This window comes from Lampris incognitus, chromosome 6 (genome assembly GCF_029633865.1).
Source record: "Lampris incognitus isolate fLamInc1 chromosome 6, fLamInc1.hap2, whole genome shotgun sequence".
Taxonomy (NCBI): Eukaryota; Metazoa; Chordata; class Actinopteri; order Lampriformes; family Lampridae; genus Lampris; species Lampris incognitus.
In genome coordinates this window covers 37,564,935-37,578,510 of record NC_079216.1, presented here as the reverse complement: position 1 = coordinate 37,578,510, position 13,576 = coordinate 37,564,935, and positions in this window count along the sequence as shown.

The following is a 13,576-nucleotide window of genomic DNA, read 5'->3' as shown; positions in this document are numbered from 1 at the left end:
TCCATTAAAGCAGCGGTCGGGAACCTATGGCTCGCGAGCCATATATGGCTCTTCCGGTGACGGCATATGGCTCCCAGACAATTTTGAGTTGAAAATTATTTTTTTTTTCAAAAAAATCAGTTTGGAACTGATTTTAAAATACTTGTGATATTTCTTAATAATACTGTGTCATTTTAAAGTAAACAGAAATTAGTTTTGAAGATAAATTTCACGGGTCACGGGTCACCCGTGGGTCGGGTCGGGAACCAATGGCTCGCGAGCATGTCCGGGTCATTGTAAAGGTGAAGAAATCAATTTGATCAGATAGCCAACTACTAGTTTATCCGCTTCAACCCTTGTAACGGAAAAGATGGCGAAAAGAAAAAAAGACGATGATTACCGTGCATTCCAGGCTGCGTGGACAGAGGAATTTGCATTTGTGGAGAGAGCAGGATCTGCGGTATGTCTAATATGCAATGATAAAATTGCATCGATGAAACGGTCAAATATAAAGCGGCACTTCGATACGCACCATGCTTCATTTGCATCGAAATCTCCAGCGGGGGACAGCAGGAAAAGGGCATGCGAGGAGCTACAGCGGAGAGTGCAGACGAGTCAGCAGCAACTACGTGTGTGGACCAAGCAAGGTGACGGGAATTCCGCTAGCTTTGCGGGGGCTTTGGCAATAGTAAGGAATGGAAAGTCATTCACAGATGGCGAGTATGCCAAAACATTCATGCTTGATGTGGCCAATGAACTGTTTGATGACTTCCCAAATAAAGACAAGATAATCAAACGAATAAAAGACACGCCCCTGTCAGCAAGAACTGTGCACGATCGTAGCATCATGATGGCAAATCAAGTCGAGGAAACACAAATTAAGGACATAAACGCCGGGACATACTTTTCTCTCGCGTTAGATGAGTCAACAGACGTTAGCCATCTATCTCAGTGCAGTATCATTGCCAGGTATGCTGCAGGTGACACACTGCGTGAGGAAAGCTTGGCTGTTTTGCCAATGAAAGGGACAACAAGAGGAGAGGATTTATTCATGTCTTTCATGGAGTTTGCTAAAGAAAAAAAACTACCGATGGATAAACATATTTCTGTCTGTACTGATGGTGCACCCTGTATGTTGGGGAAGAACAAAGGATTTGTAGCGCTTCTCCGTGAACATGAAAAGAGAGCCATCCTAAGTTTTCATTGCATCCTGCACCAGGAGGCGCTTTGCGCTCAGACGTGTGGCCAGGAGCTTGGCGAGGTGAGGTCTCTGGTCATTCGAGTGGTCAACTTTATTGTTGCCCGAGCTTTAAATGATCGCCAGTTTAAAGCTCTGTTAGAAGAAGTTGGGAATCATTATCCCGGTCTGCTTTTACACAGCAACGTGCGTTGGTTGTCAAGGGGGAAGGTGCTCAGCCGTTTTGCAGCTTGCCTGAGTGAAATCCGGACTTTTCTTGAAATGAAAGGCGTCAAGCATCCTGAGCTAGACAACACTGACTGGCTCCTGCAGTTTCACTATCTCGTGGACATAACTGGCCATCTGAACCAGCTCAATGTGAAAATGCAAGGTATTGGAAATACAATCTCATCCCTTCAACAAGCAGTGTTTGCATTTGAAAGCAAGCTGGAAGTCTTTCTCAGGGACATTGAAACAGGTCGTCTTCTGCACTTTGAAAGACTGCAACAATTTAGAGATGCATGCTTAGCAAGTGACTCCACTCAACATCTGGATCTCCAGCAGCTAGCTGGCTTTACGTTCAATCTCCTGCAGTCATTCAAAGCACGTTTTGGAGAATTTCGTGCGCGCACTGGTCTTTTCAAGTTCATCACTCATCCACATGAGTGTGCAGTGGACAAAATCGACCTGACATGCATCCCCGGGGTCTCTATCGGAGACTTTGAGCTGGAAGTTGCTGACCTGAAGGCATCAGACATGTGGATGAGTAAGTTCAAGTCACTTAATGGAGAGTTGGAAAGTCTTGCGCGACAGCGAGCAGAGCTGGCGAGGGAACAAGTGGACAGAAATTAAAAGTCTTCAACCTGAAGACCAGCTGATTCTTAAAACTTGGAACGAGCTTCCTGTGACATACCACACAATGCAGCGTGTGAGTATTGCCGTATTGACCATGTTTGGCTCTACATATGCATGTGAACAGTCTTTCTCGCATATGAGGAACATTAAGACCAACCTACGCTCACGTTTAACTGATGGAAGCCTCAACGCCTGCATGAAGCTCAACCTCACCACGTATGAACCAGACTACAAGGCCATCAGCAAAACCATGCAGCACCAGAAGTCGCATTAAAAGTAAGACATATTTAATTTATTATACGTTAAAAATACTATATGGCTCTCAATGAAATATATTTAGAAATATTTGGCTTTTATGGCTCTCCCAGTCAAAAAGGTTCCCGACCCCTGCCTTAAAGGTACACCGTCCTCTTAGGTGAATGTCTCTCGATATATAGATGTGGGTCACCACAACCTGCTGTTTACGGTGTAGGAGTATAGGAGCTGTTTGAGCTCTGAGTTTTTAACGAACTTAGAGCTCAATTTATTTAACATGACAGTCTATGGCAGTTCTGGTCAGCACTCGGTGTTTGGAGGCGATTTATTCAAAAGCCGTAAGTCCTGTCTCACTGAGAGTCACACTGGGTGAGAGAGGACAAATTTACCTACGTTTTGATGTATAAATTGTCCCTGACGGTTGAAAAAATGAGGGAATTAAAAGAGGTTAAATCAGTTTTTTAGGGGGGGTGGTATAAATGTTCGCGGATGGCGGTGTGGGTCATGCAAAGCACTCTAGCTCTGACCACTCCGCCCCATACACACCCACTATACATTCTGAAACGGTCTAAAAAATGCACAAAACTTAAGCTGCGATTTCGCAAAAACCATACAAGATATCAAAATGTCGTTTTAGCTCAACAAGGCCTGAATTTTTGGGAACCGTTTAAAGCTTCGACCATGTTTCTACGTTAAACTATTACAAAGTAACGTGGCTCCAAAGAGGAGCGGGTGTGATCATTTTAGTGACGACGTTTTTCGATGGGAAATTTTTCGCGATTTTTTTTTTATTGCGATTTTCGTCGCCATAGTTACTCGAGTCGCTAAGGAAAGTCGTAGCGCACCATTCCCGATCGTCTTGATGTATGAGGTTTTTCTCACAGCTACGGGGCTAGTTACGCGGCGAAATTTATACGGAAGAAGAATTGCAATAAGTATGACGAATAAATATGTGTCTGCCTTGCACAGCAAGGACATAAGAATTGAATTACATTTCAAGACTGTCACGGGGTTGCCGTCCACCACACCTGCCTCGCCACCTGACCTGCACACTGGTCCTGCTAGCCTGCAACCAACCCTTCCCTGCACCAGCGGTGTCTTGTAATTAGTGGGCCTTTTCTCCTTATTCTCCAGAGATTGTTCTGTTTTGGGTTTTGTTTTTTGACCTGCTCTCTCGCATTCATTCCATGTTCTTGTAGAAAAACCTGCCTGTTGTTTTTTTTTTGTTTTCTCTCTGCTTGTGTTACTGGTCTTACACTCGGTAAACTATCAGTCCTCCTGCATTAGTATGTCCGCATCTGGGTCAACATCTTTCTACCAATCACAAAGACTTTCAGCGTTAGCTGTGCAATGACCGGATCTTTTTTGGACGGCTGAAGAGATGTGTCCTAGGTATTACACACTCTGCTCAGTAGAGATCTGGTTCAGGAAAAAATGGGCCTCATTCATCAATTTTTCATATTGTAACGTGCATGAATAAGTAGACACGTTGGTCCTTGACTAACGGGTCGGACCCTTTAGTCAACTGGTTAACGTTATCGCTTGCGGAGCGAGAGACATGGGTTCGCGTCCCGGCTGTGGTGGTTCCCGGACTGCTCCCTGAATTCGCTACAATATGCACAAACGTGTTCTTACAACCTGTGTAATTCCTGAATTTAGACACCAATTGGCTATAAGTCACGTCTTTCCAAACCTGGGTGATTGCTCATTGCAAGAGGCAGACAAGATGTTGGTTGCAAATAACCGTCAGGCTTTGCTTCTACCTGTCAGACAATATTGAAACTTCACCAAATATGAGCTGAGGTTTGGTTACTCTTTAATCTTTCTCTTAATGTTGCCCAGTCAAAACAAAAAACTCCACTAAACAATGTATAAAAAATGTGTGACATCTATAATATTTTGGACATCACAGATGAGTTAATTTTTCTCCCACCTTTCATTGTTCTGCCCAGCTTGTGCCTCGTCAAATTCTGCTGTCTGCCACTTGCTAGTCTCCTAAAAGAATATAATACTCTTTATTAGTCATTTTGTACACACATACAAATGAAATGTATTCTCTGCATGTTTTTGAACAGCTTCCATCCATCTCTGCTGCTATCTTTTATTGTCTCATCACAATTTTTGCTACCTCACTTATTTTTACTGCCACACTTATTTATACTAAATGTTGTTTGTCCTTGATTTTATCTTGCTTTTTTTAATCATTTACCTTGTCTAGTGCTGCTGGTCTGAGAGTCACCAAATGACATTTTGTTGTATGCACACAATTACAATAAAGTATCTTATCTTATCCCCCCCCCCCCCCAGATAGCATCCGGATGTGGGCCACTTCAGGCAATGATGTGGCACTGATGGCTTTCTTCTGGCCCTGACAAAATGGATGTGAGCCTGAAGTGGCCCACATGTATAAGAGCAAATATGGCCCAAATATGCCAAATCAACTGTGTGTCACGTATCGGGAGGGAACCCAAAAGCAGATGGGACAACCAGGTAAGGGAAGAATCCAGTCTTTATTGAAGTGACCGATCTCGGGGGTAGAGCAGGAGGTGGCTCTGTGGCAGGTAGGCAGGCAGACAGAAGTCCATGAATGGCGACGTTCCAGCGAAGACTGGTCCACAGTGGAGGCCTTTTAAGGGTGATGGCGATCGCTTTGATGTCAAGGAAGAGCGGCGATTGCTTTGATGGCCAGCTGGTGTACTGGGGTGAAGGGGGGGTCAGCAGGTGTCAGCTGGTGTAGCAGGTGTCAGCTGGCGTAGCAGGTGTCAAGGGCGATCGCTTTGATGTCAAGGGCGAGAGGCTGTGACAGTACCCCCCCTCCGAGGGGCGCCCCCGGGCGACCTACCAGGCCCGTCAGGGTGCGTCCTGTGGAAGTCCCGGATAAGGTTTGCGTCTAGGACAAGGCGACGAGGGACCCAACACCTCTCCTCCGGGCCATATCCCTCCCAGTCCACGAGATACTGCAGGCCGCGACCGCGGCGACGAGAGTCCAGGAGACGACGAACGGTGTAAGCTGGATGATCGTTGATCATACGAGGAGGTGGGGGCGAGGGGGCCGGAGGAACTAGAGGGCTGGCAGAGACAGGTTTGAGGCAGGACACATGGAAGGAATGGTGAACCTGGAGAGTGCGGGGCAGCTTCAGACGGACCACAGAGGGGTTAATGACTTTGACAATGGGAAAGGGACCTATATACCTGGGGGACAGTTTTTTAGCGTCCGATTTCAAGGGTAGATCCTTGATAGAGAGCCATACCTGGTCACCGGGGGAGTAGTCCGGAGCAGGGGTGCGATGACGATCCGCCAAGCGCTGGTAACGGCCAGAGGCCCTGAGCAGTGCAGCACAGGCTCGCCGCCAGGTCCGACGGCACCGACAGACATGGGCTTGGACAGACGGAACCGGAATGTCTACCTCTTGAGAAGGAAAAACGGGGGGCTGATAGCCGTAAAGGCATTGAAAAGGGGACAACCCAGTAGCAGACGATGGCAAGGTGTTATGGGCATATTCTACCCAGGGAAGTTGTGAGGACCAAGAGGATGGGTTGGCAGACACCAGACAGCAGAGGACAGTCTCCAATGCCTGGTTGGCCCTCTCGGCCTGGCCGTTGGTCTGAGGATGGAACCCTGATGACAGGCTGACGGTGCCACTGATGGCAGAGCAGAAAGCCTTCCAGACAGCAGAAGTGAACTGGGGGCCACGGTCAGACACTATATCACGGGGAAGACCGTGGACCCGGAAAACCTCCCTGACCAGCAGATCCGCAGTCTCTCGGGCCGAAAGGCAGTTTAGGCAAGGGCAAAAAGTGAGCAAATTTACTGAAGCGATCAACGACAGTCAGTACAACGGTGTTACCGTCGGAGGCGGGCAGACCAGAGATGAAATCCAAGGACAGATGCGACCAGGGACGGTGTGGAACAGGCAGGGGGCGCAGCAGACCGGCACTGGCCCGAGTGGAGGGCTTATTCTGGGCACAAACAGGACAGGCAGAAACAAAAGACCCAGTATCCTCTGTCATGGAAGGCCACCAGAACCGCCTGCGGAGGAAGGCTAGGGTACGGGTTACTCCAGGATGGCAGGTAAGTTTGGAAAAGTGAGCCCACTGCAACACGCCAGATCTAACAGGGTCTGGAACAAACAAGCGCCCGGGGGGACCGTTACCTGGGTCAGGCTGAGTCTGTTGTGCTGCCATGACCTCCCTTTCAATGTTCCAGGTGACAGCCGCAGCCGCAACCACACAGGTAGAGGGAACGATGGTGTCAGGTTGGAGCTTGGGCTCAGACTCCTCCCCATGCACACGAGACAGAGCATCGGGCTTGGCATTCCTGGAGCCAGGTCTGTACGTCAAAGAAAAATTAAAACGACCAAAAAAGAGCGCCCACCTGGCTTGGCGCGCGGTGAGTCGCTTTGCTGACTGGATGTATTCCAGATTCTTATGGTCAGTCCACACTATGAAAGGAAGCTCAGACCCCTCCAGAAAATGTCGCCATTCCTCCAGTGCCAATTTCACCGCCAGGAGCTCACGATTCCCCACATCATAGTTCCTTTCAGCTGGGGAGAGACGGCGAGACAGGAAGGCACAGGGGTGTGTCTTGCCATCCTCACTGGAGCGCTGAGAAAGGACCGCCCCCACCCCAATCTCAGAGGCGTCCACTTCTACAACGAACTGCTTGGTTGGGTCTGGCTGGATGAGGATAGGAGCTGTGGTGAAGCGGTGCTTGAGGGCTTGGAAAGCTGCCTCTGCTACAGGGGTCCACAGGAACGGTCTGGAGGTGGAGGTAAGAGCGGTTAGTGGGGCCGCAACGCGGCTGTAGTTGCGGATGAACCGTCTGTAGAAGTTGGCAAACCCGAGGAACCTCTGAAGCTGCTTACGGCTGGTCGGGCTTGGCCACTCAAGAACCGCTCTGACCTTGGTGGGGTCCATTCTCACCTGCCCATCGGCCACGATGTAGCCCAGGAAGGTGACTGAAGGGGCATGGAATTCGCAAAGGCGGTTCTCCAGAAGCCGTTGAAGGACTTGGCGGACGTGCATGACATGCTCTGACAGGTCTCTGGAAAAAATCAGGATATCATCCAGGTAAACAAAAACGAAATGATCCAACATGTCACGTAGGACGTCATTGACCAGACTCTGGAAGACAGCTGGGGCATTAGTGAGACCAAACGGCATCACCAGTTATTCAAAATGCCCCAGGGGGGTGTTGAAGGCAGTCTTCTATTCATCTCCGTCTCGAACCCGGACCAGGTGGTAAGCATTGCGGAGGTCTAGTTTAGTGAACAATGTGGCTCCCTGGAGAGAATCAAAAGCGGAAGTCATGAGGGGCAGAGGGTACTTATTCTTGACTGTGATGTTATTGAGGCCAAGGGGTGATGATGACGACGGGCGAATAAGACCAGCCGCCAAGGAGTCCTTGATGTACCTCTCCATGGACTCCCGCTCAGGCTTGGAGAGGCTATATAGGCGGCTGCTGGGGAGGGGAGCGCCCGGCAGCATGTCAATAGCCCAATCATAGGGGCGATGAGGAGGCAGGGAGAGAGCTTGCTGCTTGTTGAACACGGCTTGGAGGTCATGGTACTCTGGAGGCACCAGTGACAGGTCAGAGGTCTCAGAGCTTGACACCTGACAGGGGACAGACTGAGGCAGAGCAGACTGGAGGCATATGGCATGACAGACGGGACTCCAAGTTGAAATTCTGGCCGATGACCAATCAATATGGGGACTATGCTTAACCAGCCAGGGATGACCAAGTATAATGGGAACAAATGGAGAATTGATAACGAAAAAACGTAGCTCCTCTTGATGGTTTCCCGACAACAGGAGGCGCACAGGCTCGGTCTTATAGGTTATCTGGGCCAGGAGACGTCCATCCAGGGCATTAGCTTCAAGAGGCTGGTCCAGACTCACAGTGGCAAGACCTAGCTGCTTCACAACACTTGCATCCAAAAAGCTTTCATCAGCTCCAGAGTCAATTAAAGCCAAAAGTTTAGTTGACTGGCCTTTAAAACTGATGGTAGCTTGCAACTGGGTACGTGGACGAGGAGACGGAGGGCAGACAGTTGGGCTCACGAGGATCCTCCCCCTCCCTCGTGAGCCTGCTAGTTTGACGGACGGTGAGGGCAGGAGGCGAGAAAGTGGCCAGGCTGACCACAATACAAGCAGCTGTTCTCGGTGATGCGGCGTTGACGCTCCTCCGGGTTGAGCCGGAAGCGGCCAAGTTGCATCGGCTCCGAAGCTGGGGAAGAGTCACGCCTCGGGATTTCTCGGAGGATGGCAACCTCAGTCGAGCGAGCTCGGCCCGCAGAGTTTGGAGGTGTGGCCCGTGGTAAGTTGTTGTGACCAGGAAAGCGGCGCGTCCTCTCTCGCCTCCGCTCCCGGAGACGGTTGTCCACACGAATGGCCAGGGTAACCAATTCCTCCAACCCTCCAGGCTCGGGGTAGGAAACCAATTCGTCCTTTATGGATTCGCTTAGCCCGTTGGAAAAGCCGGCCTGGAGGGACTCGTTGTTCCATCTGCTCTCCGCTGATAGCGTACGGAACTCAACTGAGTAGTCAGCGACGCTGCAGGAACCCTGGCGGAGAGAGATCAATCTTTTTGAAGCATCCTTTCCCCGCACGGGATGATCAAAAACCTGGCGAAAAGCAGTGGTGAACTCAGTATAGGATGAGGAAGTGGAGGCCCGCATCTCCCACACCGCTGTAGCCCAATCCAGGGCGCTTCCCCAGAGAAGACCCATGATGTAAGCGACTTTGGCTCCATCCGTGGAATATGACTGGGGTTGCTGGTTAAACACAATCTCACACTGCATCAAAAAAGGGCGACAAAGTCCAAAATCTCCATCATACTTATTGGGCGGGGCAACCCATGGTTCCTTAGCTGAAGTTGATGGCGCTGGGGGTGGCGGAGCTGGAGGGGCAGATTCCGGGCTAGCGGAGGCACCAAGTTGGGTCTGGATTCCGGAGATCTTTGAGCTGAGCCCACGGAGGGCGTCAGCCATCCTCTGTAGCACCTGGCTGTGCTGGCCGAGGACCGATTCCTGGTTGGCTACAGCCTGGTAGACCTTGGCCAGGTCTGTGGTGGAATGGTCTGCTGGGTCCATAGTGGCTGGAACGTACTGTCACGTATCAGGAAGGAACCCAAAAGCAGACGGGACAACCAGGTAAGGGAAGAATCCAGTCTTTATTGAAGTGACTGATCTCGGGGGTAGAGCAGGAGGTGGCTCTGTGGCAGGTAGGCAGGCAGGCAGAAGTCCATGAATGGCGACGTTCCAGCGAAGACTGGTCCATAGTGGAGGCCTTTTAAGGGTGAGGGCGATTGCCGGGGTGAAGGGGGGGTCAGCAGGTGTCAGCTGGTGTAGCAGGTGTCAGCTGGCGTAGCAGGTGTCAAGGGCGATCGCTTTGATGTCAAGGGCGAGAGGCTGTGACAATGTGGGCCTTTTTTGGCAAAGATGCGGTGCTCTCTGCAACATGTAATCTGGATGTGACCAGAAGTTACCCGTGTGGTAAATGGTGAATATGGCCCAAATATCACAAAACAATATGAGCCACCTTTGGCAAATATGTGGCACATGCGGCATTACTATGGCTTGGTTCTGGCCCAGATCTGGCAAACAGGAGTGGACCGCCAAGTGCCATCATTCTATGCAGTATGTGGGCCGGATGAAAGTGTCGGCGTGGGATGAGTCCAGGCCACAACAATTTTGCTATTTTGGGCCTTTTCCCCCTAATTGTATTTGGCCAATCACCCCCTCCCCTCCGAGCCATCCCGGTCACTGCTCCACCCCCTCTGCCGATCCGGGGAGGGCTACAGACTACTACATGCCTCCTCTGATATATGTAGAGTCGCCAGTCGCTTCTTTTCACCTGACAGGGAGGAGTTTCTCTGGGGGGATGTAGCACGTGGGAGGATCACGCTATTCCCCCCAGTCCACCCCACCCCACCCCACCCCACAAATAGGCGCACCGACTGACCAGAGGAGGCGCTAGTGCAGCGACCAGGACACATACCCACATCGGGCTTCCCACCCGCGGACACGGCCAATTGTGTCTGAATGGACAGCTGACCAAGCTGGAGGTAACGCGGGGATTTGATCCAGCAATCCCCGTGTTGGTAGGCAACAGACTAGACCGCTACGGTACCCGCACACCCTACTCTCTGCATTTAACCCATTCTAGCTGTGTAGCTAGGAGCAGTGGGCAGCCGCCATTCAGCATCTGGGGACCAACTCGAGTTATTTCTTCAGGTTGCTTTGGTCTGGGGCACAGACAGGAGTATTGCATGTCTTTTTTGATTACCTGCATGTATGGCTGACTGTCACTCAGCAATGCCTGGATGTCATAAGTGAGTTTACAGAAATGTTTCATAACGGATTAATCTGTTTGAGCCAGATCCCTTTGCAGCACCTGTTTGCAGAGGAATAGTGTTCTGTTTTTTTGTTTTTGTTTTTTTTTTTTTCCTCATTGGGGAATTCGCAACATATTGGAAGTTGAAACAAGGTTCCACAACCTTAACATGTTTAAGGTTTTGCTCAGTGTAGCATGCTGATACACATGCATACAGCAAACAGTACTGAACAGTGCAGACAAAACATCAGAAGGTCTAAACCGAACAAGGGAGCAGTATTTTCATTCAGAAATTGATAGATTAATGTAGTGTAATGTGCATGGATAAGTAGACACGTTGACTGATGGGTCTGACCCTTTAGTCGAGCGGTCAGCGATGTCGCCCGCAGTGCTGGCGATACGGGTTCACGCCGCAGCAGTTCCTGTGGTTGCCCCCCGAATTTGCTACAATATAATATTCGTTTTTTGTATTGTAAAGAAAAGAAGGAAATATATACGCGGAGGAGCGGGTGACATGCAGGAGCAAGTTGGTTTAAATGCACAGTGATACATTTGTTAAAAACAGAGCAAGATATCTACAAGAAATCGGTATGACATTGGCAAGGATCAGCATTTTTATTAAAATATGTCCAGAATATGCAACAAATCAACATCTGTTGCTTTTTACAAATTACAAGCACAATAATTTCCTGCTATTTAAGGATGTGGTTTCAATAGTTTTAATGGGGGTCTTATGGGGTCCAGAGAATTTCCAACTTTGGAATTAATTGGCTCAATGGTCTAGGGGGAGTTTTTCAGAAATAGATTTTTCAGGAAGTTAAAAATAGTGGAACATCTAATATAGCACTAATTGACATCACCACGTGCAATTGATTCACCCATAGCCTCTCTGGGAGCTAGCCAGTTATCTCCAACAGGCTTACATTGAATCTGTAATATAGCCTTTGCCGTAAGGTGACTTGGGGAGATTCACTCAGAATGAGTGTTTATTGTTTATTTAAGTTTATTGAGCTAAAAAACTAAACTTGTTCATGACAAAGAACTAAAATATTCACTATCCATATTCAGTGGAGATGACAGTGGACTTCAGGAGTCCCCCAACACTGCCCCCCCCCCACACACACACACACACATACACCCTACTCAACAGCACGGTGTCTACGGTGAAAACCTACTGATTTCTGGGTTCTGCAGTGTCCCAGGACCTAAGGTGGGCATCGAATATAGACACACTCACCAAAAAGACCCAGCAGAGGATGTACTTTCTCCACCGGTTCGAGAAATTCAACCTGCCACAGGAACTGCTGATTTCGTTCTACACTGCAATAATCCAGTCTGTCCTCTGCACATCCATCACTGCCTGGTTTGGTTCTGCCTCCAAACAGGACAGGGACAGACTACAACAGACAGTTAAGCCTGGAGAGAAAATCAGTGGTGCAAACCTGCCTGCCATTCAGGACTTATACACCTCCAGATTCAGGAAACAGGCAGGCAACATCACTGCAGACCCATCACATCCTGGTCACAACCTGTTCATACTGCTCCCCTCTGGCAGGTGCTACAGAGCACTGTACCCTAACACAACCAGATATAAAAACAGTTTCTTTCCACGGGCTATCATTCACATAAACGCTTAACACTGTCAAATAAATTCCACCATTTTGTCTATACTATACTGTACATTGTACGTATACTGGTACACTCTGTCATGTCCACTTCAGGCATGTATGTAAGTAACCTGCTAACATCTATTTCAGCATCGCTGATATATTCTCTGCACCATTTCATCTTATCACCTCTTATTTCACCTGTATAAGTCAATCCTTGTGTATATATCTTAAGATTGGTGTTTTGAAGTGTTAATATTCTATGTTAAGTACACTGAGAGAGCCACGAAACCGGAGTCAGGTTCCATATTTGTGCAAACCAATATGGCCAATAAACATGATCCTAATTCTGATATCGTTGTCTTCATTGTCCTGGAGACAAGCAGTCATTTCATCCATCCATCCATCCATCCATTATCTTAACCACTTATCCTGCTCTCAGGGTCACGGGGTTGCTGGAGCCTATTCCAGCAGTCATTGGGCAGCAGGCGGGGAGACACCCTGGACAGGCTGCCAGCCAGCAGTCATTTCAGTAATTCCTAAAATGGGTGAAGACAAGACAGAATGTAGTTCATAGACCGTTATCTGTTTTAAACATGGATTACAGGGTGTCCGGGTAGCGTAGCGGGCTATTCCGTTGCCTACCAACACGGGGATCACCGGTTCGAATCCCCATGTTGCCTCCGGCTTGGTCGGCCATCCCTACAGACACAATTGGCCATGTCTGCGGGTGGTAAGCCGGATGTGGGTATGTGTCCTGGTGGCTGCACTAGCACCTCCTCTGGTTGGTCGGGGCACCTGTTAAGGGGGAGGTGGAACTGGGGGTAATAGTGATCCTCCCACACGCTACGTCCCCCTAGCGAAACTCCTCACTGTCCACAGGGCTGCAGACTACTACATGTCTCCTCCACATGTATTGGAGGAGACATGTAGTAGTCTGCAGCCCTCTCCGGATCGGCAGAGGAGGCGGAGCAACGACAGGGACGGCTCGGTAGAGTGGGGTAATTGGCCGGATATAACTGGGGAGAAAAAGGGGAGGAAGCATGGATTACAGATTACATGCATTAATACTTGCAAAGCAATCGGAAACCATAGTTCCGGATCTGATAGACACAGACCAAACAGGCTTTGTGAAAAACCGTCAAACCCAGGACAATGTCAGGCAGGCTCTCCGCCTCATTGACCATGTGAAAAACAGTAACATAGAATCCATAGTCTTGATGCCGAGAAGGCTTCTGATTCAGTTCGATGGGGATATCTGTATTTGCTTATTAACTGCTTTGGCTTTGATAACCAGGTGGTTGAATGTTTTAATTAAACAACTAGGAGTACAAATACCTAAAGATTTATCTGCCATCTATAACAGCTG